Source organism: Lycorma delicatula, chromosome 11 (assembly GCF_047948215.1).
Source record: "Lycorma delicatula isolate Av1 chromosome 11, ASM4794821v1, whole genome shotgun sequence".
NCBI lineage: Eukaryota > Metazoa > Arthropoda > Insecta > Hemiptera > Fulgoridae > Lycorma > Lycorma delicatula.
The window spans coordinates 12,799,175-12,825,984 of NC_134465.1; the positions used below are offsets into that span (position 1 = coordinate 12,799,175).

The 26,810-nt window shown below is 30.6% G+C and overlaps 1 long non-coding RNA gene across 1 annotated transcript; it reads right to left on the reverse strand.

The window, feature by feature from the left end:
- Window positions 1-4,378: 4,378 nt before the first annotated feature.
- On the reverse strand, window positions 4,379-24,968 carry LOC142332288 (uncharacterized). Its single transcript, XR_012758247.1, has 4 exons — window positions 24,806-24,968; window positions 22,957-23,050; window positions 13,545-13,677; window positions 4,379-5,628 (listed from the first exon to the last, which is right to left on the reverse strand). It is a non-coding gene; the product is annotated as an uncharacterized LOC142332288 (long non-coding RNA).
- Between the last annotated feature and the right edge of the window lie 1,842 nt (window positions 24,969-26,810).

The following is a 26,810-nucleotide window of genomic DNA, read 5'->3' on the forward strand; positions in this document are numbered from 1 at the left end:
TCCTAAAGATGTTACCTTTGCATTATATATAGAACTATTCCATATATAAAATTAATGTTTGTTTGATTGTCCCATATGCACTCCTATACCGTTCATTGGATTGCGATGAAATTTTGGTGAGTTGTACGCACGCCCGCAAAGGTTTTTGAATTGATTTGGCCCGCTAAGTGGCGCCGGGGTCGAGATATTTCGGAAAATTGTATTTACAGTCCAATTTGCCTCATATTTTTCGAAAACGACAAACTGTTGGTCGACACACAATTAACCCTATGTAACCATATAGTGCGTGCGAAGGACGACGGGAATGCTAGTATAAAATAACCCGACTTACGTCGCTGCGTAAAATGTCACCGATGTATGACGTCGGGAAATAAGTTTAATTAATTAAAGTTGCACATTTTTGAGAACTCGGTTGAACCGTTGCAAGTTTAAGAAAAGCGCATAATAAAAATAAGTTTTCTTTGCTTATGTACTTACGGGAAGGTAATTTTTAATATTATTTCTAAAGAAAACTAAATATAAATTGAAGTACAAAATTTATCTGATAATTTTTATATTTTAACGTATAAGTGAGCAGTTCTGAAGCAATTTCAAATTATTTTATCGTATCGCAAGGCATTTATTTTTCGCCGAACAAAACAACTGTAGTAAATCATAAATAAATCCTAATGGCCTAAAAATAATAATAACAATAATGTGATTTGACCACCCCCCCCCCCCCGAATTTATTTTGTATATAATAGTGTAATTGAGGGTACAAATTAAAATAAAGGACTATAAATTTTCTAGCCGAATTTATTCGAAATGTATAAGAAATTTTACAGTGCAATAAATTCATTAAATTAAAAGCTGAACCTTAGATTTACGTCTTTAATTTTCTCTTCCGTTCTTGCTATTTTTATTAAATTATTCCTTTTTTGATTGTCATTAGCTTAAATTGTATTACAGACCTACCGTTACAATGCACATAGCGGTCGTAAAATTGAGATTATATATATATAGGTGATTCAGGAGGGAAACATAATTTAAGAATTGATTATACAGCTTGAAATAAGCAAAAATATTCACACAAAATTAATATAGTGGCTTCTAGGTCAGCCGGTCTTAGGTTTAATTCCTGACAAGGGTTCAAAATTTTTTCGCTTAGGCTTGTCACCCGTTGACAAGCAGCACGTTATACTAAGTAATATATCGAATTCGTTTAAAATTCCAACTATTCTTTGGATAAGGACCTAAAACTTATTTAAGCAAAGTTTTTTGATATCGCCAACCGTTGACCCGGGACGTGAAAGAAATCGAGTTCGAAGACAAAAAAATCATTCCTTCCGTAATAGGCGTAGTATCGAATCGGTTTAAAGTGGTCGTTAGTTCTGTAAACATTTCGTAAAACGTTAGATATGACCAACCCTTACGGCAAGGGATGACCAAAATATTGCTGGAACGGTAAGAAGATGGGGTTTGTCGTATCGAGTAAATTTGAAGTAAAATAATTTTAGGACGGTATCTCAGAATGGATTTGACAACAAGCTTTGACGTGGTGATATGCAAAATTATGTGAAAGTCAAATTAAAAAACTTAATTTTATTCAAATTAAAAATTTGATGTTTTTGACAATTATTTCTTATGCGTGATGAATGGCAACTTTCATTTAGTTGTAAATGAAAGACATCAGAATGATGTTAATAAACAATGGGCAACGTTAAATAAAATGACTTTTTTATCATTAAACATCGAAAAATAATAATATATTTTTTTATATGAGTTTCTACAACTTGAGGTGTACTGTGACCGTTTTTGAAATTAGCGGTAAAAAATGTTTAATAGCCGAAATACGGCAAGGGTTTACTTAAGCTAATGTTTTTGTGAAAAAATTGTTGTTTTGCTATGACCTTTAAAATGTTGTCGTAACCTTATCCTAAACTTTGGTCCTTCTGATGCGTATAATCAAAGTTGTTGCCGTGACTCGAGTCTGCTTTGATGTTTAAACCGGTGTCAACTGGTTACCTTACCCGATGTTGAATTTAAGAATTCAAAAAAAGCCTTCTGTTAAAGCCTTAGTCGGTAAGCCGACTAAGGCTTTAACAGCATCTGTGTGAAAAGCGGGGAGCGTTCGTGATTTATTCGTTTTTGCCGAGTTCCTTCTTGGTATCTGCTGTTTGATTTAGACATGCACCTACCTCTGAAAGGGCCTTGTAAATCGATCGAGTTTTTGTTTTACAAGGCACGTGGTGAAGAAGAGGTAACGACAGCTAGTGTAAATACCCTGTAACGAGCAACGGTTCGCCATGGTAGGGCGGCGAGCTCTACCTGGGCTTGCGCTAGGACTGTCTGGACTAATCACTGTGGATACTACCTGCATACGCTCTTTTCAGAGCGTTTTTTCGTAATTGCATGCTCTTGGGTAAACTATCCAGCAGCGGCTAAGAGGTGCGAAATGTGACATGAGGACAATCAGGCCTCCGGCTGTTCGTATCTCGCTGCGTACCGTTATCGCATTTAAGGCTTGTCTGACAAAGTATTAGGTGTCAGAGTGTAAGTAGATAGATTAGTTTTGCTTATTCTAATTAGTTAGGGATGCACTGGCGAAGAGATCGGTTGTATAATCTGAAGAGTCTTATGGGAAAACTCAGGCGGGTTAGAAAGCAAGAGGATGTCGGGAGGGGAGTAGAGGATGTTAAAGTCTTCTCCTGTGATGACGAATGCTAATCTAGGCAGGCGAATACGTCCACCGGGATACCAAAAATCAGGCTGAATAGTGATTTCGTTAAGTTAAAGCTGGTGGCAGTTAATTCTCCCACTAGTAGCATAATTTCAGTAACAATGTGAGCAGTTGTTGGATTTCCTGAAGGCATTCGAAGCGCCTCTCCAGCGGTTCGCAGACGAGTGATATCGAGGCTTAACGAGTAGGGAAATGTTCTCTGCTTTGCCGAACGGATTTAAGACGCTTGCCTCTAAACCAATTGAAGTCAAGGAGGTTGTAGTTAAAGGAAAGAGACAGTGTCCGTCCCGGTATCAGCGCCCAGCACTTGTGCTTATTAAGGCAAAGCGGAAACTCAACGCTGCCTTAAAGGCAGCGGCAGGCAAGCGACCAGAAGTCATATTCATAAACAGGAAAGAGGACTCCACAAAAATAATGAAGAAGGAGTTTCAGGCTGCCCTCCAGGCCAATTTGAAAATTAAGAACATAAAGAATAGTAGGAAAGGTCCGGTTGTCACAGCGGATGACAAAGAGACAGAGTCGTTTCAGAATCTGTCGTTAGTAAAAGGCTAAAGGTCAAAGCGCATCAGAAATGTAAAAGTCATTGTCTGTAATAGGCATTGACCTCACTACCGAATGCGGATGAGAGCAAAATAAGAAGGTATATTTTTATTAGAGGCTTATTAAATTTGTAAATCTGTTGCTTGATTTTTAAGTAAATCAAGAGGACTTTGAGTAAATTGAATTGTAGAACAAAACTGTGGTTGCAGTCAACACTTGTTTTGTTGGCGTGAGGATAGTATTTTTGGTGTTTAAAGACACAATCAAAAATGATTTGAGTGCACGGTCTAATTGAAATAAGATAAGGAAAATGTTTGTGTGAAACCTTCGGTGTTAGGGAAGGCGCGGATCTGATATATCACATTTAATAAAAAATATTATGTCTGGAAATTAATTTACGACCAAATTCAATTTATATTTAACAATTTTAACCGATATTAATTAACAAGTTAATACCTTTTTCTGTCTTAGAGAATACAATATTACCAAATTTTTTGTTTTACTTTTCAAAACTGCAAAAATAAATACCGGTGCAAAAAACAAAAGTTCAGTTATGTAAATTACTATTAAAAAAAAATTCTGTTAATTTTCAACTAGATCGGCAATTCTGATGACGTAATTTGTTTTGTCAAATAATATATTAATACAGGTAAAAGTAAAAAAATAATTTTGAAATTAGTTAATTTTTATTTTAAATTGAAATATATATTTTAAAGCGATTATTATGAAGAAGATTACAAAGTTACGTCGGGAGGGATTCATTAGAACGATTAAACAACTGTAATACCACCACTGACCAATCAGAAACACAGAAATGTAATTAACTTGTTTTTCAATTCAATTCTTATAACAAAGTTGTTTGTCTATTTTAACGTTGGACGGATTACGATATGTAGCGAGGGAGTCGCTCGGTCTCTGCGTAAACAACCGATATGATTGACCAATCAGAGACGCAGAACGGTTATCAGTTGTTTTTCAGCTACGAAGTAAGACATCTCTTTAGTTGCGTCGCAAACGTTCACCTGTGCACATGTTCGTGTGGTATGAACAATCTTCTATAAAGAAAAACCACACAATTTAGGACATTACTTTAAAGTGAGGAACATTTATTTTATTGTATGCAACATAGATTTATTTTTTTTAATATATCGGTTTTAAATTAACATTTTTTTCTTAATTTACGGTTTAATGAAAATTAAAATTTAACGTAGAATTTTTTAAGCACGTTGCTACAGTTTATATGATGATCTTTTTTACATGGGATTTTGTTTTTTAATTTAAAATCTATTCTAGATAAATAATAATCTTCCATTTTACAAAATTTGTTTTATTCAAAAAAAGAGGGGTGATGTAATCTTTTTTTGAAATGGATACATCAATAATGCAAAATTTTTATAAAATGAATTACCGATGAATTTTATGTATAAACTAAAATGAATTTTATTCCAGAAAAAAGTATAAAACATCTTAATATTTTCAATAATTTTATAGGAATTGCCTAATTTTTATATTGCATCTAGATACATTATTTGTATTGTAAATGTAATTTATATGTATTGAATAGACATGTTTTTTCTTGCGCTTTGCTACCTTTGTCTACTGAAAATAAGTACAAATACCTTAGTTCAATGAATATATCACAGGAACTATAACATTTTATTTATAGTTTGATATATCAAATACTTTAATTATTATTGCTGAAACAGGAAATGCTTTTTAGAAACTCTATTAAAAGAAAGTTTGCATTTTGAATTAGGAAAACAGTAAGGGCAGTTATGTATCATATTTAAAACACACTTATTCTTTTTTAGTTTTTTCAGATCGTAATAATTGTGTTATCTCCCCGATAGAACAATTGGAATCTTCTTTCATCCAAATCATTGAACCACATCTTATCGGACATCCACACATTTTCACATCTCATTATTCAATTTATTTTTTCTGCAATTCTGTAGAAAATTCTTGAAATAAAAGCCGATTATCACTTGTACTAATATTTTCCATTATTGCAGATATAGTCTTCATTTATTTCTCAAGAGTTTATAATAATAAGAAATTAGCTTTTATGTTAATAAAAGATAATTTAAAATTTATTTTTGTTTCCTACATTTCTAAATTTTTCCTGGATGTCAGTTGTAGTTAACTGCATTCATTTCTGGGTCTCTTGATTGTAACCTGAAAAAGAAATCCTGTGTAAAGCTGTTTTATTGCGTAATCAACTGATCTTGTTTCAGATATTTTGTCTAAATTTATTTCATTGTTGTTCAGTTCACTAACAGAATATTCAAATCCAAATAAAACTTGTTCTAATCCATTTGATCCATTACCACGTTTTGCGAATTAACAACCGGCACACAAATTTCTGAATACTGTAATACAATCAAAAAAGTTTAATCATTATTTTTAAATTATTTTCAAGAAAGTGACAATTTTTTCTTTATCTCTGATTATACAGGTGACTAGATGGAAAGAAATTATAAGGGCATAATTGTTTTAATTACTCATTTTTCTTCTAAATGAATTTTAGTCTATGCTTTAATATATTTTTTATGTAATTCTTAACTTTGTTAGGCTAGGTACTTTGGTGGTTAAATTACTGATTTGCTATACCTCCCTTGTCACTACTTCATTCATATCAATAAGTTAGCCGATTATTTCAAATAATTTCTTCATTGAAATTATTTAAAATTTTTTCTCTGTTTTTGCTTTTCAGTTACAATTATTTTACAGAATTTATTTAATTATGTATAGCCATTAGCAAAACTTCATACAGGAAGAAAAATACAATTCCAGTTTATATTCATGCCTTTAAGCAAGTAGTCAAATGACCATATACTGTAAAGGTTCCATTTATTTTCATAATAACAAGTAGTACGTTGTAATTTTGTTCTTTATGTGAATTCTCGGTTTTTTAATGTAATGTAAATAATAGATTTTTTCAAAAACATTAATAAGCATTATTTTCCTAACCTTTTAATTAAATATTTAACTTTAACCTCTTTGGAGAGAGAAATGTTTTTACTATGTATATTTCATATACAATTATGTTTACATGGTTTTGTTGACTCATATACAGTAATTTTAATAATACATAAAATAATTAGGTAGCTTGTAGCATGTACTTCTTATGTAGCTAGTAATTTCATGCATTTTTATGTAGCTTGTAATTGCATGTTCTTTTTATGTAGCTTAGAAATATAACTGTTTTATTGTAAAAAAATTGTTTTACTAACATTGACTAACATTAATTATACTAATTTAAGTTTAGTTGATGGGTATTTTATGTATATCATTCATTCTGCTGTATATGAGTTGAATATCTAAATTTAAATGTAATATAAATCGATTTTCTAGTATTAAATTAGAACTGTCTTCAAAGAGGTTAAATTATAATTGATTCTAAGGAAGAGGATATTACATAAACCACTTGACAAGCTGTTTATACAATTTCTGCAGTTTTCTGTAAATTTATTATTTTTACTATACTTTTTTTTTAAATAAGCAGAATTTTGTGATTTGTTAATTCATAGTATTGGCTTTTTTCAATCGTATTTGATCTGTTTATGTAAAACAGCCTCGCATCTTATTTTCTTTGTGGATTTGCTTTTATTTTATAATTACACTAAAGTAATTTCTTAAATAAATAACCATATTTAACAACAAAATTAATTCTAAAATGTCCCTTTGATTATCTACATATAAACAAATTTATGAATATAACACATATAAGATTTTTTGGCTTTCATTTAAAAGATCTTCATTCTCACCCTAACTATCTAATGTTACATAAATCTATTTTTGACACCATCAAACACTATTTGAAAGTATACTGGTCTTCTGCAAAGAACAATCGAGGAACTATTACAGTATATCCGTCAGGAATCATTTTAGTTCTATTTAAAAGGCCCATCACTATTACCGTTGATAATTTTTACAGGAATGTTAAACCTAAAAATACACTACATTAAACCTTTCATATGAGCAAACTATATACATAAACCCCCTGGTTTTAGTCTTCTAGAGTATATGCCATATCTTGCCTGGTGGTTATCCACTGAAATTATTAGTTTATCTTTCTATAAATGTATTTTTTTATAAACCATTTTCCAAAACCATGTAAAACTGAAATAGAGCACATTCTGTTTTCTTATACGAGAATAGAATTTGCGATTTAATGGGTACCTGTCACCTTTTTCTTTCTTTTTCCTGTTTAGCCTCCGGTAACTACCGTTTAGATAATTCTTCAGAGGATGAATGAGGATGATATGTATGAGTGTAAATGAAGTGTAGTCTTGTACATTCTCAGTTCGACCATTCCTGAGATGTGTGGTTAATTGAAACCCAACCACCAAAGAACACCGGTATCCACGATCTAGTATTCAAATCCATGTAAAAATATCTGGCTTTACTAGGACTTGAACGCTGTAACTCTCGACTTCCAAATCAGCTGATTTGGGAAGACGCGTTAACCACTAGACCAACCCGGTGGGTTACCTGTCACCTGCTATTAATCATTTTGCACCTCCCACTGTTCACATATAGAATTAAATTGTAATTATATTTCATATTGAAAAAAAAAGTCCTCCTTATGGATTACTGAATAATATTTTAATTTTTTTCTATAATCCTACAGATAAAGGTAACTTCAATATTACATTTAGTATTTGCATAATTTAATACCCCCTTTTACACTTGGATTGTCATCAATCTCAACTTGATTCCATTTGCTATTCATTAGCAACTTTACCTTTTTTTCAATAATATAAATTATAGACTTTTGTTTTTTTTTAATTCCAATTGGGATTGGCCATATTATGCTGTGAAAATGCATTCTTAAGAGAATCTTAAATGGGGTAATTAAGAGGTCTGGATGGTAATGCGTACATCTGCGCAAGTGCAAAAGGAAAAAAAAGAAATATGGAAAACACAAGTAAATTCATTATGATTAAAAACTCTGAGTAACTGATTTCTTTGAAGGATCTTCTATTTTTAGTATTGAAAATAATAGAAAAATCCCTTAAGTTATATTTCATCAAATCAATAACATTTTTCTGTTGAAATTATAAAACAAAAATCTTCTGGTTAATTCATATATATCCCGAGTTCAATCTTCTTATTCGGTTTCATTTTTAGATATACAGTTTCAGATTGTGTAATTGTAAAAATACACATATTAGAGTATTGCACAGATAGCAAATTTGCATTTATACTTTGGCACAGTTCAGGATGTATTATTTTAGGTTGTTACTCAACAGCTAGCAAATCTGATATGCTCTGACAATTCAGGGTGTATTATTTTAGATTGCTGCTCAACAGCTAGCAAATCTGATATGCTCTGACAATTCAGGGTGTATTATTTTAGATTGCTGCTCAACAGCTAGACTCTGACAATTCAGGGTATATTATTTTAGATTGTTGCTCAACAGCTAGCAAATCTGATATGCTCTGACAATTCAGGGTGTATTATTTTAGATTATTGCTCAACAGCGAGCAAATCTGATATGCTCTGACAATTCAGGGTGTATTATTTTAGATTATTGCTCAACAGCTAGCAAATCTGATATGCTCTGACAATTCAGGGTGTATTATTTTAGATTATTGCTCAAAGCTAGACTCCGACAATTCAGGGTATATTATTTTAGATTGTTGCTCAACAGCTAGCAAATCTGATATGCTCTGACAATTCAGGGTGTATTATTTTAGATTGTTGCTCAACAGCTAGCAAATCTGATATGCTCTGACAAATCAGGGTGTATTATTTTAGGTTGTTGCTCAACAGCTAGCAAATCTGATATGCTCTGACAATTCAGGGTGTATTATTTTAGATTATTGCTCAACAGCTAGCAAATCTGATATGCTCTGACAATTCAGGGTGTATTATTTTAGATTATTGCTCAAAGCTAGACTCTGACAATTCAGGGTATATTATTTTAGATTGTTGCTCAACAGCTAGCAAATCTGATATGCTCTGACAATTCAGGGTGTATTATTTTAGGTTGTTGCTCAACAGCTAGCAAATCTGATATGCTCTGACAATTCAGGGTGTATTATTTTAGATTGTTGCTCAACAGCTAGCAAATCTGATATGCTCTGACAATTCAGGGTGTATTATTTTAGATTGCTGCTCAACAGCTAGCAAATCTGATATGCTCTGACAATTCAGGGTGTATTATTTTAGATTGCTGCTCAACAGCTAGACTCTGACAATTCAGGGTATATTATTTTAGATTGTTGCTCAACAGCTAGCAAATCTGATATGCTCTGACAATTCAGGGTGTATTATTTTAGATTATTGCTCAACAGCTAGCAAATCTGATATGCTCTGACAATTCAGGGTGTATTATTTTAGATTATTGCTCAACAGCTAGCAAATCTGATATGCTCTGACAATTCAGGGTGTATTATTTTAGATTATTGCTCAACAGCTAGCAAATCTGATATGCTCTGACAATTCAGAGTGTATTATTTTAGACTATTGCTCAAAGCTAGACTCTGACAATTCAGGGTATATTATTTTAGATTGTTGCTCAACAGCTAGCAAATCTGATATGCTCTGAGAATTCAGGGTGTATTATTTTAGATTGTTGCTCAACAGCTAGCAAACTGATATGCTCTGACAATTCAGGGTGTATTATTTTAGGTTGTTTCTCAACAGCTAGCAAATCTGATATGCTCTGACAATTCAGGGTGTATTATTTTAGATTATTGCTCAACAGCTAGACTCTGACAATTCAGGGTATATTATTTTAGATTGTTGCTCAACAGCTAGCAAATCTGATATGCTCTGACAATTCAGGGTGTATTATTTTAGATTATTGCTCAACAGCTAGCAAATCTGATATGCTCTGACAATTCAGGGTGTATTATTTTAGATTATTGCTCAACAGCTAGCAAATCTGATATGCTCTGACAATTCAGGGTGTATTATTTTAGATTATTGCTCAACAGCTAGCAAATCTGATATGCTCTGACAATTCAGGGTGTATTATTTTAGATTATTGCTCAACAGCTAGCAAATCTGATATGCTCTGACAATTCAGGGTGTATTATTTTAGATTATTGCTCAAAGCTAGACTCTGACAATTCAGGGTATATTATTTTAGATTGTTGCTCAACAGCTAGCAAATCTGATATGCTCTGACAATTCAGGGTGTATTATTTTAGATTATTGCTCAACAGCTAGCAAATCTGATATGCTCTGACAATTCAGGGTGTATTATTTTAGTTTATTGCTCAACAGCTAGCAAATCTGATATGCTCTGACAACTCAGGGTGTATTATTTTAGATTATTGCTCAACAGCTAGCAAATCTGATATGCTCTGACAATTCAGGGTGTATTATTTTAGATTATTGCTCAAAGCTAGACTCTGACAATTCAGGGTATATTATTTTAGATTGTTGCTCAACAGCTAGCAAATCTGATATGCTCTGACAATTCAGGGTGTATTATTTTAGATTGTTGCTCAACAGCTAGCAAATCTGATATGCTCTGACAATTCAGGGTGTATTATTTTAGGTTGTTGCTCAACAGCTAGCAAATCTGATATGCTCTGACAATTCAGGGTGTATTATTTTAGATTATTGCTCAACAGCTAGCAAATCTGATATGCTCTGACAATTCAGGGTGTATTATTTTAGATTATTGCTCAACAGCTAGCAAATCTGATATGCTCTGACAATTCAGGGTGTATTATTTTAGATTGCTGCTCAACAGCTAGACTCTGACAATTCAGGGTATATTATTTTAGATTGTTGCTCAACAGCTAGCAAATCTGATATGCTCTGACAATTCAGGGTGTATTATTTTAGATTATTGCTCAACAGCTAGCAAATCTGATATGCTCTGACAATTCAGGGTGTATTATTTTAGATTATTGCTCAAAGCTAGCAAATCTGATATGCTCTGACAATTCAGGGTGTATTATTTTAGGTTGTTTCTCAACAGCTAGCAAATCTGATATGCTCTGACAATTCAGGGTGTATTATTTTAGATTATTGCTCAAAGCTAGACTCTGACAATTCAGGGTATATTATTTTAGATTGTTGCTCAACAGCTAGCAAATCTGATATGCTCTGACAATTCAGGGTGTATTATTTTAGATTGTTGCTCAACAGCTAGCAAATCTGATATGCTCTGACAATTCAGGGTGTATTATTTTAGATTATTGCTCAAAGCTAGACTCTGACAATTCAGGGTGTATTATTTTAGATTGTTGCTCAACAGCTAGCAAATCTGATATGCTCTGACAATTCAGGGTGTATTATTTTAGATTATTGCTCAAAGCTAGACTCTGACAATTCAGGGTATATTATTTTAGATTGTTGCTCAACAGCTAGCAAATCTGATATGCTCTGACAATTCAGGGTGTATTATTTTAGATTGTTGCTCAACAGCTAGCAAATCTGATATGCTCTGACAATTCAGGGTGTATTATTTTAGATTATTGCTCAAAGCTAGACTCTGACAATTCAGGGTATATTATTTTAGATTGTTGCTCAACAGCTAGCAAATCTGATATGCTCTGACAATTCAGGGTGTATTATTTTAGATTGTTGCTCAACAGCTAGCAAATCTGATATGCTCTGACAATTCAGGGTGTATTATTTTAGATTATTGCTCAAAGCTAGACTCTGACAATTCAGGGTATATTATTTTAGATTGTTGCTCAACAGCTAGCAAATCTGATATGCTCTGACAATTCAGGGTGTATTATTTTAGATTGTTGCTCAACAGCTAGCAAATCTGATATGCTCTGACAATTCAGGGTGTATTATTTTAGATTGTTGCTCAACAGCTAGCAAATCTGATATGCTCTGACAATTCAGGGTGTATTATTTTAGATTGTTGCTCAACAGCTAGCAAATCTGATATGCTCTGACAATTCAGGGTGTATTATTTTAGATTGTTACTCAACAGCTAGCAAATCTGATATGTTCTGAAACAGTTCAGGGTGTATATTATTTCAACTTTTTCCTTAACTGGTAGGAGATTCGATGTGCTCTTGCACAGTTCGGGGTGTATTATTCACATCTTAGCTTATCAGGTACCAAATATGATACAAAATTATTTTAATTATAATTCTTGATTACAAATTGACATTGTAAATATCTATGTTGTATGCAATGAATAGTTCTAGCAAGTGCACGGTACATAAAGCATTCGTACCGCGTCAACCGCGTCGCGACCGTATTTCATCATCCCGATATCGTTCATCGGGTTTCGGTTGGGGGGGCTGTGTACATAAATGTGTTTATATATTGGGGGGTGATATATAAATATGTTAATGTTAGAAATAGTTTATTTATAATATTTATAGTTATTCTGTGTTTATTATGTTTCTTTGTCTTTTCAGCTCATCACTTCACTACCAGCGGCTGAAGTCCTCCTTATAAATCAATTTACATTTTTTTTTTTTTTTATTACATCACCTAAAAATTCCTCTTGTAGTTTAAATTGCTTTATACAATTTTTTTGAAATATTAATGAGTAGGTTTTTAAAATTATCCTTTTTATAAATTATTTAAATTTTATTAATTTCATTGACAAAATTAATCATTTAAAAAAGTTCAAGAAATTTAAAAAATACGTAAAGATATAGAGGCAATTTCTTAATTAACTGTAGCTTTTAAATCTGGTTATATATTTATTTTTATATATATATATTTTTTATATTTATTATATTACATAAGCTATTCCTTAAATTTTTTTTGGTAGATGTTAATCAAATTGAAGGTTAGAGCATATTTATATCTAATTACAGTTTTAAAAATTTTTTATTTTATTTGAAAGATTTTAAATTTTGAATACCCCCTTTGCTTTCCCAATCAGCGTTCAGCCACCTGCTTCAAAGAAGATGCATGCTTGCATGTTAGTTTAATTTTTTCAAACCAGGGTCAGCTGATTTTAGAGGTGCCATAATAAATTATTTAATTTTTTTCGCTAAGTTTTTTATTAAAAAAATTAACTTACACAAGTAGAATGATTATTTGAAAAAATTCATCTAGCTTAACAGTAATCCAAATTACTTCAAAATTTAATCAATTTTATATGTAATATATTTGCCTTTCATATTAAAAAGGTATGAACTGATTCTGGTTTTTAGTATGTAATTATTTTATCTTATATAACATATTTTGAAATTGTGGGGGAAATAAGTGATTGGTGTAAATAAAGTGTGAAATTGAAGTGCGATCAAGATTAAAGTGTGAAATTGACGTTATCTTCCTCACAACAAAAATTTACAAACTATAAATAAAAATAAGACTTGAAATAATACAGATTACCAGGTTATATTCAACATCTCATCAACTTTTCACTTCATCCTGCGTCCTATATCTTCAGAGTACCAGATCGATCGATTCTTTCAGCTGCTCGATGGATTTGATCCTTGGATTAGCCATGGTGATGAATGTAAAGCTGTGTACACAAATGGTAAAATATTAAGGTACTACTAATTCTTTACTACATCATATATATTTCCTAATAATACTAGTATTTATTAAAAGACTCCATCCATTTATGTAATGTTTAGCTTCAGTTAGAGCAACCAAGAAATGGAGCTACTCACTCTGTGGCTTCAACCAGCCACTATCACTTTCCTTGTACCAGGGGCCAAGGCCAGGGTCAGGGCTTTACCCCACCCGGTCTAGTCTAGTGGTTAACTCATCATTGCAAATCAAATGATTTCAAAGTCGACAGTTCTAAGGTTCAAATCCTAGTAGACTTTTAAATGGATTTGAATACTAGATTGTGGATATCGGCATTCTTTCACGGTAGGGTTTCAATTAACCACACATTTCAAGAACGGTCAACATGATACTGAACAAAACTACACTTAATTTGCATTCATACATATCATCCTCTTAAGTAATACCTTATGGTGGTTCCCTAGGCTAAACAGAAAAAGGTATTAGTTTAGACCCCAGTTTACATCATTGATAGGTAACTTTCTTTTTTGATACTGCAGTTACTTTTATTTCTTACTTTTATAAAAATTTTAGGTAGATCTGACATAAAATGTCATGCGCAGCACAGAAAGTTTGTGTGGCAAATTACAATATAAATGCAATAAAAGAAACATCAGTATAATAAAAAGCAGAAACTTAGTACACATATCAAGAAATACCATTATCTGGTCAATGCTTAATTTGTCTCTGATATATATATTTTATTTGAAATATAAACCACCAAAACACAGTAATTACATAAGTTAAACTTGCCATATTAATTTCCATTGACTGTTAATACAGATTGAAGATGCAAGGTACTATGAAAAATACCTCATTTCATAGTACCTTGCATCTTCAATCTGAATTAAATTCTATTTTTATTACATTAAAACTTATTCTTTTTAATGAGTTCTCTTTTTTAACATAAATTATAATGTTAATTGTGAAATTTTAAATGATATTATGAACATAAATGTAGTTGTGAAAATATTTATAATGAAAAAAAATACAAATCAATTAAAAAGAATTAGTTATAATTTAATACCAACTGAAGATGCAAGATACTGCACAAACTGGTTATTGGAAATAAATAAGGTAAGTATAACTAATCTAATTACTGTGTTTAAGTGGTTTATATTTCATATAATGTTAAATTTTAAATATATATATATATATATATATATATATATATATATATATATATACACAATTTTTATTTATGAATTTTGTTAGTTAGAGCAATGAAACTTCATAAGCTTACTATGTACATTTCTTGGCTTATGATATTTCAGGAAGACTGTTATTCATATTTTTATTTTAACCTTCCTAATAATATTTTGAGTATTTATCAGTTAGCAGTACATCACTTGATTTTTTCATCATTGTTAATAAAATTGAAATGCAATATATAATTAAACTAAATTATTCTTTTTGTTGACAACAATCATTTGTTTATAATGTAAAGAATAGTCATGAAAAGCAATTGGATTTGAGAGATTTCATAATGTAAAATGAATGAAATAAGAATCAAACTATTGTCGTTACAGTCATCTTTTCACTTGGATATCCCGAAACTTTTAATTATAATAAAAATGAATTTTATGTAAGTTTACAGATAGAGAGCAGGTTTTGATAGATGAAACAAAGCGATATCTTCATTTAACGCATTATTTTAATAGAAGATATACTGTGTGAAAATTTAGAAGTGGTTTCACAAGTTTTTTTCTTTTTTGACAAGGAAATTCTGTTTAGTCCTTTATTGTTTTGCTTGCTTTGGCGATGAATCAATTGCCTGACAGCGGTTTTAAAATTGAATGAAACCATGCTCGCACCTCTTTGTCAAAATTTGTAGAATATACTTGCAAAGTAGATGGTACATAAATAAATATTTCATGAATTTTAAATACCAGAGCGATCAAAGCAAGTGGAAACCTACATAAAATTGTGAAAATAATAAGAAAATAAATGATGCAGTTCATTCTATAAAAATATTAAGTATAATTTTAAAAAAATATATATATAAAAATTAGTAAAAGGATCATGTGGTGTACAGACATCCTGTATCGATTTTTGTTACCGTTCAACATTATTCTTAGCTGAAAATTTTAGCTCGGCCAAACCGGTTCATATAACACACATTCCTGTATGTGATATAGATCTGTTACCATCTATGTCGGTGAATCTTAATTCAGAATAATTTTTTTGCTTCTATTCTTGGTAAAAGCGTTCTGATCTTGTACGAGAGGAATCCCTGCTGCCTTAAAAGGGGCTTAGAATTTCTTTGAGCGAGTTGTCTTGTTTAGCAATCCTTGTAGATTACGCCTTTCTAACCTCCACTTTATTCCTTTATTTTCTTCCACCTTGATCTATTAGAATGGTGTTTTTCAATGATTTCTCACTGGATATCTAACGATGTCGGAGATGTAAAAAATTCAGTGTTCTTGGTATCTATCTAGTCTGGAATAGGGTAAAGATTTTCTTATGTACCTACCTAGCTAGCGATTCTATTTCTGTAAAAAATGTCTATATAAATAGTTCTACCAGGCTAAATATTTAAGGAGTAAAAATGGACCATCTAATCATTCCTAATAAATATTTTTGTTAGAAAAAGGTCAATGTTATCATAAATGAAATGAATTTATTAACTAAAACAAAACTATATTAATTTCACAACTGCTAATTGAATTTGTTTTATTTTCTTTTGTTTCAGGTAACTCAACGGTTCATTTAATAACCTAAGGGAGAGCTGCCATGTAAGTGGCCCTCCTTACATTGTGGTACTCCCTTTTACTATAGGATAATTTTCTATTAAAGGTACTTACTTTTGTTATTATTGTTTCATATTATAAATTTCCATGTTATTATTAAGTTGTGTAGTTTTTAAGTTGACAGTAATATTCTGATAAAATCGCGGTAGGTCCCAACTCCCAGTAGGGTCCCCTGATAGGAACTTTCCTGTAGGGAATTTTTTATGTGTACTTTTGTGTATGTTTCTGTTTCAGGTTCAACATAAATTTTACATTAAAATTACTTAGATAAGCAATGTAGATTAAGTTTATGAAAGTATATGTAAAGTTTTGTATATGTTTTTCAGGTACAATATTATTATGTATGTTTTTCAGGTAGATATTATTTTATTATTACTTAGTTAAGTCGCGTTCGCGATCCCAATCCCTAATAGGATCCCAGTAGGTTTCCCCATTGATAGAATATGATATTTTCAATGTATTTGTGTTGCATGGTTAGGTCCAATTCCTATTTCATAAAGGGGGAGGTTTTTTAGTCGGTGAGAGCCCGACACTACCGTCTGTTGCGGGCACAGACGGTGGCTGACACAGCTTTTCCCTCCTCCTACGCAAAACAAAAAAAAAAAAAAAAAAAAAAAAAAAAAATTAACAATTCATATTATGTACATTATTAATCTTTTTGACAAGTGATTTTGAGTTGTAGTTGCTGTACTGGGAGTACTTTCAAACTCATGGAAGTTGTGAGAAAAAAAATGGTTCCTGATTACTCAAATGTAATGTTGAAGGTGTAAAATGGAATATGGAAGCTAAAGAAAATTTTAGTTAAAATGACTATCACCGTAGTTTCAAATCTGGATTGAAGAAAGGTGAGTATCATAAATGACTAACAGAATTTTTAAAATGCAGCAAAACATGTATATTTAGAATCGTACATAGTGATTTTAACAAATTTTGGGTGCTGAATTCAAAACTTATAAATTTTGTGTAATACATTGCACTTATAGATACATAAGATTTATTTACCAATAAATGCACAATCTGTGTGATAACAATATTTCAAAAGAGTTATTATTTATGTGTATTCATTTACAATTTGTTTAAATCAGCTAAATTTTTGTTTGTTCAAACACAAATGAATTGAAATATGTTCAATACAGTTTTTAAATGTTTAAATCATCTGAACTGAATTTTTAAAATTTGTTGACAAATTTGTACAATGTTTGATCAGTTTCTCTAAATAAAAACAAACAATAGCAGTCAATCATTCTAGCATCCCATCTTCCTTGGTACACTAATGCTGCACGGTCAGAATATCCTGACGGAAATGGTCTCCCTGCTCATCACTGACAGAGCCCAAATTTTCAGGATAAAAGTCTAGGTGGGAGTGTAAGAAATGAATTTTTACATACTAAATCTTTCTACAGAAAGATTGTAGTTGTTTTAACAGTTTATTAACCAAAAAAATTTAGTTTTATCTTTTGTATTGCCTAAAAAACACCAATAATGTCTCTGAAGGACTTCCATGCAGCTAATGCACATTCACTAAGTTATCCTCAAATGTTAAATCCTTAAGCATTTTGATTTGTGGATTGATAAATGTACTCTCCTTGAACTTACAATCACTCAATTTAGGAAAACTTATTGTTAAATGATTAAATCCTCATCCATCTTGGTGTTTTTCATTGGTCCAATTGTAATGTGAAATTGTGATTGTATGATCTTACCACTCTTAATTAATGATAAATTCTTTACATTTTTTTCACCAGGCATAAAGTTCTGCTGGAATGGCCAGTTCTTTACTTAGTAAGACCTTTTGTACCATGCCTAGTCCAAAAACAAAGAAAAACAATATTTTGTAAACCCTCCTTGTAAAGCAGGAAGTAAAGCACAACTTTCAAATCACTGCAAACTTGCCACAAATGCTCTTTGTATTTTATCGCTTCTAATACTGATGCCACATTTTCATACATTTCCTTCATGTAGACTGCATGAGCTAATGGAACGGATGTCTGTTTGTAACCATTACCTTATAAAACTGCTTTCATGCTAACTTAGTAGTCAATAAAAAAAGCCATTCTTCAGGAACATGCTGAATTCCAAGCTCTTTCATCAGGGCATCGACATCAGTACAAATGCGCAATGAACTCCTCATAGTAAAGTGGGTTGAATAAGTTTTATTTCGTGTTACAAACACAGTAAATTTTGTTTTTTCTGCCAAAAGATTCAACTGTTGTAGTCTAGATGTCAAGACGTTCAGCTTTCTGCTTTAATAACTTTAAATCACAAACTATATCATTAAGTTCATATTGTTGAATTAAGTGAGGTCTCATCGGATACAGGAAGAAATTTTTCAACATCCACTACATTTTCAGATTGTTTTTCTAAAAATGTTGGATTAGATGGTGGTACAGGTATAGGTAACTCCTATCCCCCATTTCGTACCAGCTTTGGACCTGAAGATACATCTGTATATTTTATGAACTTTCTTTTTTTGAATGAAAATCCAAATATATTTGTCATACAAAAGTAGCAGTGTGAAGTGTTACAAACCATCAGTACAGTAAATAGGAGGACTTGTTGTTTCCCCTTCAACCATTCGGTTACTGAGCACGATATAGAAATAACATGAGGCACCCAGATTTCATCCCTGGATGCGCAATCAAAATAAAATTTATAGGCAGTTTTTATCGATTCATGAGTAAGTCTTTCTTTGAGATTTATGCATAAATTTACCTCTAATGAAACAATAATTGTCTGGCTGATTTGAGCATCCAAAAAGTTTTTCAGAGGCCAATAGGAAATAAAAATGAGAAAAAGTCTCTTCAGTATTATAAAGAATTTATGAAAATATAGCAAAACAATAATAACTGTGTGAACACAACACACATTATAGACAATTGAAGCTAGACTGAATAAAATTTTAAGCTCTGTAGTAGGCAACAACAGATAACTGTATGATGTCATCATACATGTCTACTTCTCATGATACATTGCCATTTTGTGGGACTTGCATGTCGTCTCTTGTCGCATTCAATCTTTTGTTTATGGCAAATGACTATAATTATTTTATTGATTTACATTTTCAAGGTACAATTTCATCCTAAGTAACTAGAAATAAAAAATAATTATCATAACAGCTGCGGTTCTTCTATTATGTTTTAAAATAAATATTTAAACATCAATCAGGTTTAAGGTAATTCTTGATTACAAAACATTGTTCAGCTGTTCTTATGCAATTTTAGGACAAATTAAGAAAAACTGCCAAGTTTTACTTTAGTAAAAATCTAAAGCTATCATGAAAAGTCCATTCTCCACAATGTATAGACAAATATGGCATCATGTACATGAATGAATTTTGGTAAGAAAAAAAACAGTGTCTAAATATTTTGTTATTTAGATCATATATCTTATAAACATATCTGCACTACACTTTTCCCTAAAAATGCTCCACTCTCGGGCACTTGTTGCACTACAACACCAACTTTTGTAGAAATGATTTTAGAAATCCACCACCCATCCATTTTTGAACCCCTTGTTTGTTTCAATATACTGATTAACAGACAAATCTTTATCTTAATAAAGAGATTGTATTCAAGCAGTGTCTAAACAATAGGAGTAACAATAAAAATCTCCAACTTGAACCGACAACTAAAACCTTTGAGTGGCCTTTAGTGTAAGGTTATGCGTTTTCATTCAGAAGAATAATCACCATTGTGAGCAGTTTGCACGGTTTGATTTGTCCAAACTCCTTCAATTAATAATAAGATTCTGATGTTGCTGCAGTCCCAAGTTCCATGAATTCTGCTAGTAGATTCTTTTGTTCCAAAAATATTGTGACAATCATTTTTTAGTTCAATAATATCATTTGAATCTGTTTGGCTTGTTTCTCTCTAATTTTCTGGCATCATGACTATGTCTCTCATAATATTATTATAAACATGAGATTGTAATCTACAGATTTTAGTTTCACTGTATGCTTGCTCACAAAAAATGAATTGCAAAACACATCTCACAGTTGGAAACAGAGATATCAACATGTCTTTCATCAATTGCTCCTTTACCAGCACTAAACAGAATGAACAATTGATTAAATTATAAATTCCTGATCTGTGACTTCTGTGTTATAAAAGTCACGCAAGATATAAATGATACCATATAAAGTTGATATCTTTACATTTATGATGACACTATATAACAATTCAATGTCATGAACAGAATAAAAGCGCCAATTTCAAGGCTGAATATCATCTATAGTTTAGTCAGCTTCGTGCTGGTATGCAATAATTTTTGAGGGAAAGGCATCTGAAAAACAATTAAAATATCCATTTACCTCAGCAAGCCTAACTTGTGATGTGAGTTTTTATTAAGACTGGCTCAGCGTTTTTTTGGAAATAGATATGTGTCATGTCAGGTTATCTGTTGAGTGACTCCTTCAGAGACATAAAAATATTAATTATTATTATTATGAACTAGACTCCTTGAGTCGATTGGAATCCCTTATTCCTCAAATAGGAATCTATATTCCATGAATATAGATTACATCTTTGAGTTTTATATTTGATAAAATTCTGGATAAATCTCTTAGGCTGAGGCAATAGCTACTTTCTTAATGGCCCCTTAACAGAGTGATATCTCTTTGCTTATGAGACTTATATCGCAGGCAAATTATTATATTAAAAGCACAACAGACTACACTTAGATGTCTTGATGAATTAATGTACACTTCTTATAATTTAATTCACCAAATTTCTTCATAACAAAAAATATAAAATTAAATTTTATAATTTATTGGTGGATTGAATTATGTGTGAACTAAATATCATTAAACTAAAAATTATACTAATACAACTTATAGACTTGTCTGTTACTTATTTATAATAATTTAATAATAATTAAACTGATAAGTTTTCTTTTTCAGTAATGTCAGATGGAGGACTTTTATCCCAGAATTTAATCATAAATAGAATTGTGATTTTCATCAAATTAGATTGGAGAGGAAACAGTAATTGGTGAGTTTTCTATTTAATTATTACAATATATAAAATGTGCAATACAATAAGTAAAAACCATTAAAAATTTAATGTAGAAAAGCGGTAACATCAATGTACATTTAAGAATGTTCAGCAGCTCTTATGGAGGGGAAGACCATGTGTAAGGAAAGATTAGAAGGGCTCTAACAAAAAGAAAAAAAGTTCCATAGGTGTTTTTTAAGTTGAGAGAAAACATTTAAAAGAATTACGAAAACTTGGGATTAACTCATTGACTCTTGATTCTACTAATCTTTATTTATTTTATTATAATATTTAAAGGCTTAGCTCTAAAAAGAGGCTTATGAATGTAATTAAATTCCATTGTATGAATAATAATTTGTCTTTAAGATCAATACAATATTAGTAATAAAGCGATTAATTTGGATAACATCTAAAGTTTCAGGTTGTCTTTCAAATTACTTTATATAAGAGTTGAAGCATATCGTGGCAGATTTTAGTTTATCTCTCAAAGAGAGAAATGATCTACTTAATTTTCATCAGAAAGTTTTTTATGTTTTTTGGGGTAACAGTGACATCTTTACTTTCACTGTTGGGAAATGATATTTATAACCACCGATATTCTTATGCAGAATTTACAAAATTTGCTAGATTATTATAATTTTCAAATCATATAAAGACCACTTAGATTTTATTTTTTGAATCAAGTGTTAAAAGAATAAAGCTCGCAGAGACGAAACCCCTTTAAATCATTAATTCACTTTCAGGCGTGATTTTTGATTGCAACTTTCCTGTAAATTATGGTAGTAAATAATTTACTTTATAATCCACTAAAAATTTCTGTACCTGCACTTACATGTAGTTTCTGCCTTAACTTAGTTTAAAATTATATTTCAATAAATGTCATTTTGTGATAATAAAATTCTTAACAGTTAAGCCAAAAAATATAATTTTAATAGAACATATGAGATGAAGAGGTAATCACTGAAAATTAATGTAATCATTGCAGTTTATTTATTGACCAATAAAGAAAAATTCTATTTTAAATCAAACTTTTGGCATTTTGCAATGTTGTTCAGGAGAGGTACAGTGGGAAAGTTTCTGTTATCAAACCATAATTTCTAAAAAAAATAAACTCGCCTTACAGCTGCTGTTGGTGTAGTCTACAATCGGCATAAACTGTCACTTCCAATCTATTCTCAGCAATATCATATAAAATACACTTTCATGATTTATTACACCTTCAAATCTAACATTTGTCTCCGAGATCATCCTGTTATCATACAGCATTACTTTGTTCTTAGCACTATATTAAATTCTTAATCATATAAATTTATTACTTTTCATATTATACCTTAATATCTTTTGTGATAAAAAAGAAAACAAAAACACAAAAAAATGGGGATATAGTGGTTGTACTTTTAAAATATTGTTGCTATAAATTTATACATAAATTAAAATACAATACTATTGCAAAAAATAATTCCATTTTACAATTTAATTTAATCTTACCTGTAGTTATTCTATCTCTTTTTTTTTAGAGCTTAATTTATTGTTGAATTTACTACAAAATGAAGCTGTATTTGTCATATATCTACTAGTTTATCTGAAAATATAGCAAGTATAACAAATAATATTATCAAGATACCTCACAACTTACTAATGAGAAATAAATTTAAAAAAAAAAGGGACTGATAATATAGATAGATAGATAGATAGAATAGTTGTTGGTAATAAATGGATTTTTATTCTGTTTTTCATATACTGAATCAGTTCTTAAAGTATGTTCTGTATTACCTATCCAAATGCTACTTGAACAGAGTAAGATGTGTATTATAACGTACTTAAAATATCATACTCAAATGCGTGATATAATTAAAGAAAATGTATATGTATATTGCTATGTTTATTCTTGATAAATATTATTGTGCAGTGTACTGATGGGACAGCTTAACAGCAGATGTACTATTATACTGATAAGGTAATTTAATTTTTATATTTCCATTAGCAAACACGTCTAACAAGATGTAGCAATTTCCCAGTTTTTGTAAAGTATTTTAAATTCTTTAAGATAAAACAATTTCATTTTCAATTTTCTGAAATATTTTTAAAACTACTTTGTAGCTGTGGTATCAGTATCGGAGGAGAAACTTTCTTTTCAAGTTGTACCTCACAAATTGTGAACAGGTAGTAGAAATTTTATCTTTGACAAAAATGCACATGTAAATTTAGGTTCTCACTTCAAAATGTAGAATGTGGTGCACCTCAGATAAAAGTTTTTGCTTTCTTTATTGTTTATTAATGATCTGCCTCAAAATCTTTAGCCATTCATTATAACTCTTCTCACAGGTAACACAACTACTATTTCTAAAGATAATTATTAAAAAGAAATTGAGAATTGCTTAATTGCAGCTTCAAAAAATTATTCAATGGATGCATTGTAACCATCTAACTTAAAATATGTATAAAACAGTCACATTGTGCTTCTCGGGTAGACATAACATTGCAGATTGCATGGCCAGAATTCCCATTAGGGATATTGATAGCATTTTTGTTGTCCGCAGAAGTTTTTGATTTGATAAATTCTTGTGGGATGATCAAACTGATTTTGTTTGTTAACCAAATGGAGTGAACAGTTTTACTCTGAAGAATCTTTACAAAACACTAAGCTTGTAATCATTATGAACATATATTATGCCTAAATATTTTCTCGTATAATGTGTAATGTCCAGTTTTTGGGTTTTTTAAAAACATGAGTTTTGAAGAGAAAAAAAAAGAAGAGCTTTCAGTTTATTACCGATGCACACTTTATGAGAAAGGTAACTGAACAATCTGTTTATTTTACAATTAAAAGTTTACTTTTACAATAACAATATTGTTCTGTTGATGAATTAAAAAAAAGACAAACATATGATTTACCTTCAACATGTACAGATATACTATATGCTCGTAATAATTTTCAGTAACGATTTCTTAGCTGTTAATTATTTTGTAGTAATATTTCAAAATTAATGTATTTACATTAATATCATTTCATGTCTTTGATTAAATAATTGGTACTTACTTATAACGCCACTGCAGCTACAGCTTTATTTAAAAACAAAGTAGTCAATCAGATTTCGGTGAAAAATTGGCCGATATAGAGTTTAACATAGATTCAAAAGAGTATCTTTATTAATTTTAATACATGGTTATTTATATTTACTTATTTTATAAATATAATTTAATCAAACTTAACCTACGCTCGCTAACCTTGACTAATTAACAGGATTTTGTTCCGATCAGAAAAAAACATTTATTTATTAAGTGGCAAGTTATGTTAAATAATTTGTTATAATATAAAAATAAAAATCACCCTTACCAACAATTTATATTATATCCCAAGGTATTTGGGTCATTTGTCCATCCTCAGGAGAGGTATTTTTTTGTAAATTAAAACATTAAAATTAAAAACGTAAATAAAAAATTATAACTATATAATATAATTGATAACCTAACAACAAGTTGTCATTGCTGTAACAACAAGTTAGGCAAGTTATAATTATTAATTTAGATAGAAAATCATCTTCAAATTTGATATGTTCATTGATTAATTTATTGTTATTAAAAAATATATAAAATTTTTAGAGATTGCTTATTTTATAATAATCGGTGGAAAAATCTAATATTTAATAAAATTATTTGTTATTATTTTTGTAATAATTAGCTGTAATTATGTCACATTTTTATAAAATGTGATAAGCATAATTGGATTTATCGAAACAGCCTTTCTTTATACTATTATTATGTTCTTTAGCTCCAATAGAAAACGAACAGTTGGTCACAATAATATATTCTAGACGGAGGTTTACACGTTTTAAACTATAACCAACTTGTCTAAGATATTTATTTATTTGGAGGTTATTATTTTAGTAGAATCGCTATTGTTTATAAAATGTAAATATTTTACTTAAAAGTAATAGAACGTTAAATACATCTAATTTTATTTTTTTAAATTGACATTACACCCACTGGGTTGGTCTATTGGCGAACGCGCGTTTTCACAAATCAGCTGATTTCGAAACCGCGAGTTCCAACATTAAAATCCTAGTAACTTTAATATAGATTTGAATACTAGATAGCGGATACCGGTGTTCTTTGGTGGTTGGGATTCAATTACACACACATCTCAGACATGGCCCACCTAAAACTGTACTAGATTACACTTCATTTACACTCGTACATATCATCCCCAAAAGTAATACCCGATTGTGATTCCCAGAGGCTAAACAGGATCAAAAGAAGAAAAAATTAATTGAAATAAAGTTATATACAGAGTATATATAAAAAAGAGTTCATAAATATATATCTCGAAATAATTTATAAATGTAAGTCTTGTACAGTCTCAGTTATACCATACCTGAGATGTGTGGTTAATTGAAACCCAAACACCAAAGAACACCGGTATCCACGATCTAGTATTCAAATCCGTATAAATATAACTGACATTACTAGGACTTGAACGCTGGAACTCTCTACTTCCAAATCATCTGATTTGGTAAGACTAGTTCACCACTAGACCAACCTGGTTGGTTTTGAATAAGAGCCTAAAACTTAATAAGGAATGTTTTTTGATATAACCAACCATTGGCCCAGGGGGTGGAAAAATGGGTTTTTGAAGACAAAAAATCATACTTCCTTTAATAGGCACAGCATCGAATCAGTTTAAAGTGATCCAAACATTACCTAAAACTTTTGTCTGAAACAATTTTTGATATGACCAACCCTTACGGTAAGGTATGAACAAAATTTTTCTGGAATTGTAAGAAGATGGGGCTTGTATGCTAAACATGAGAAACTTTTTTTCTCATGCAACCATTGTCGTGTTGAGTAAATTTGAAGTTTTTCGTTACTTTAAGATGGAATTCTTTTGTATTAAGATGGAAATATATTTGCACTGGTGAAATCTACCTCCACCTTTTTTGATTTTGTCAGTTGTTGAAGCCACGTTTGTTTAATAAACTGATTCATGTATCTTAGCAAAATTAAACAATGTCAGGTGCAGATTCACCACATGCTGTTGGCTTTATTAGCATTTAATAACCACAGCTATACTACTATTTAAGAGCAACATTAATAATTGTAAAGATACAATTAGAAACAGCTCAATGTTTAATTATAGTTAGTTAAAGAACATTAGCTACTGTAAGAGTTTTTCCTTTATTGTGACTGTAACATGAAGAACAAATTGTAAAGGTAGAAAAAAATTGTTAATATGATTAATTTAATATTGCTATTTAAATATTTTTTTTATTTTTCTAATGTGTATATCTGTTCAACTAGTGAACAATAAGCAAACCCTCCCCATGGCCCAGTGAGATGAGTAT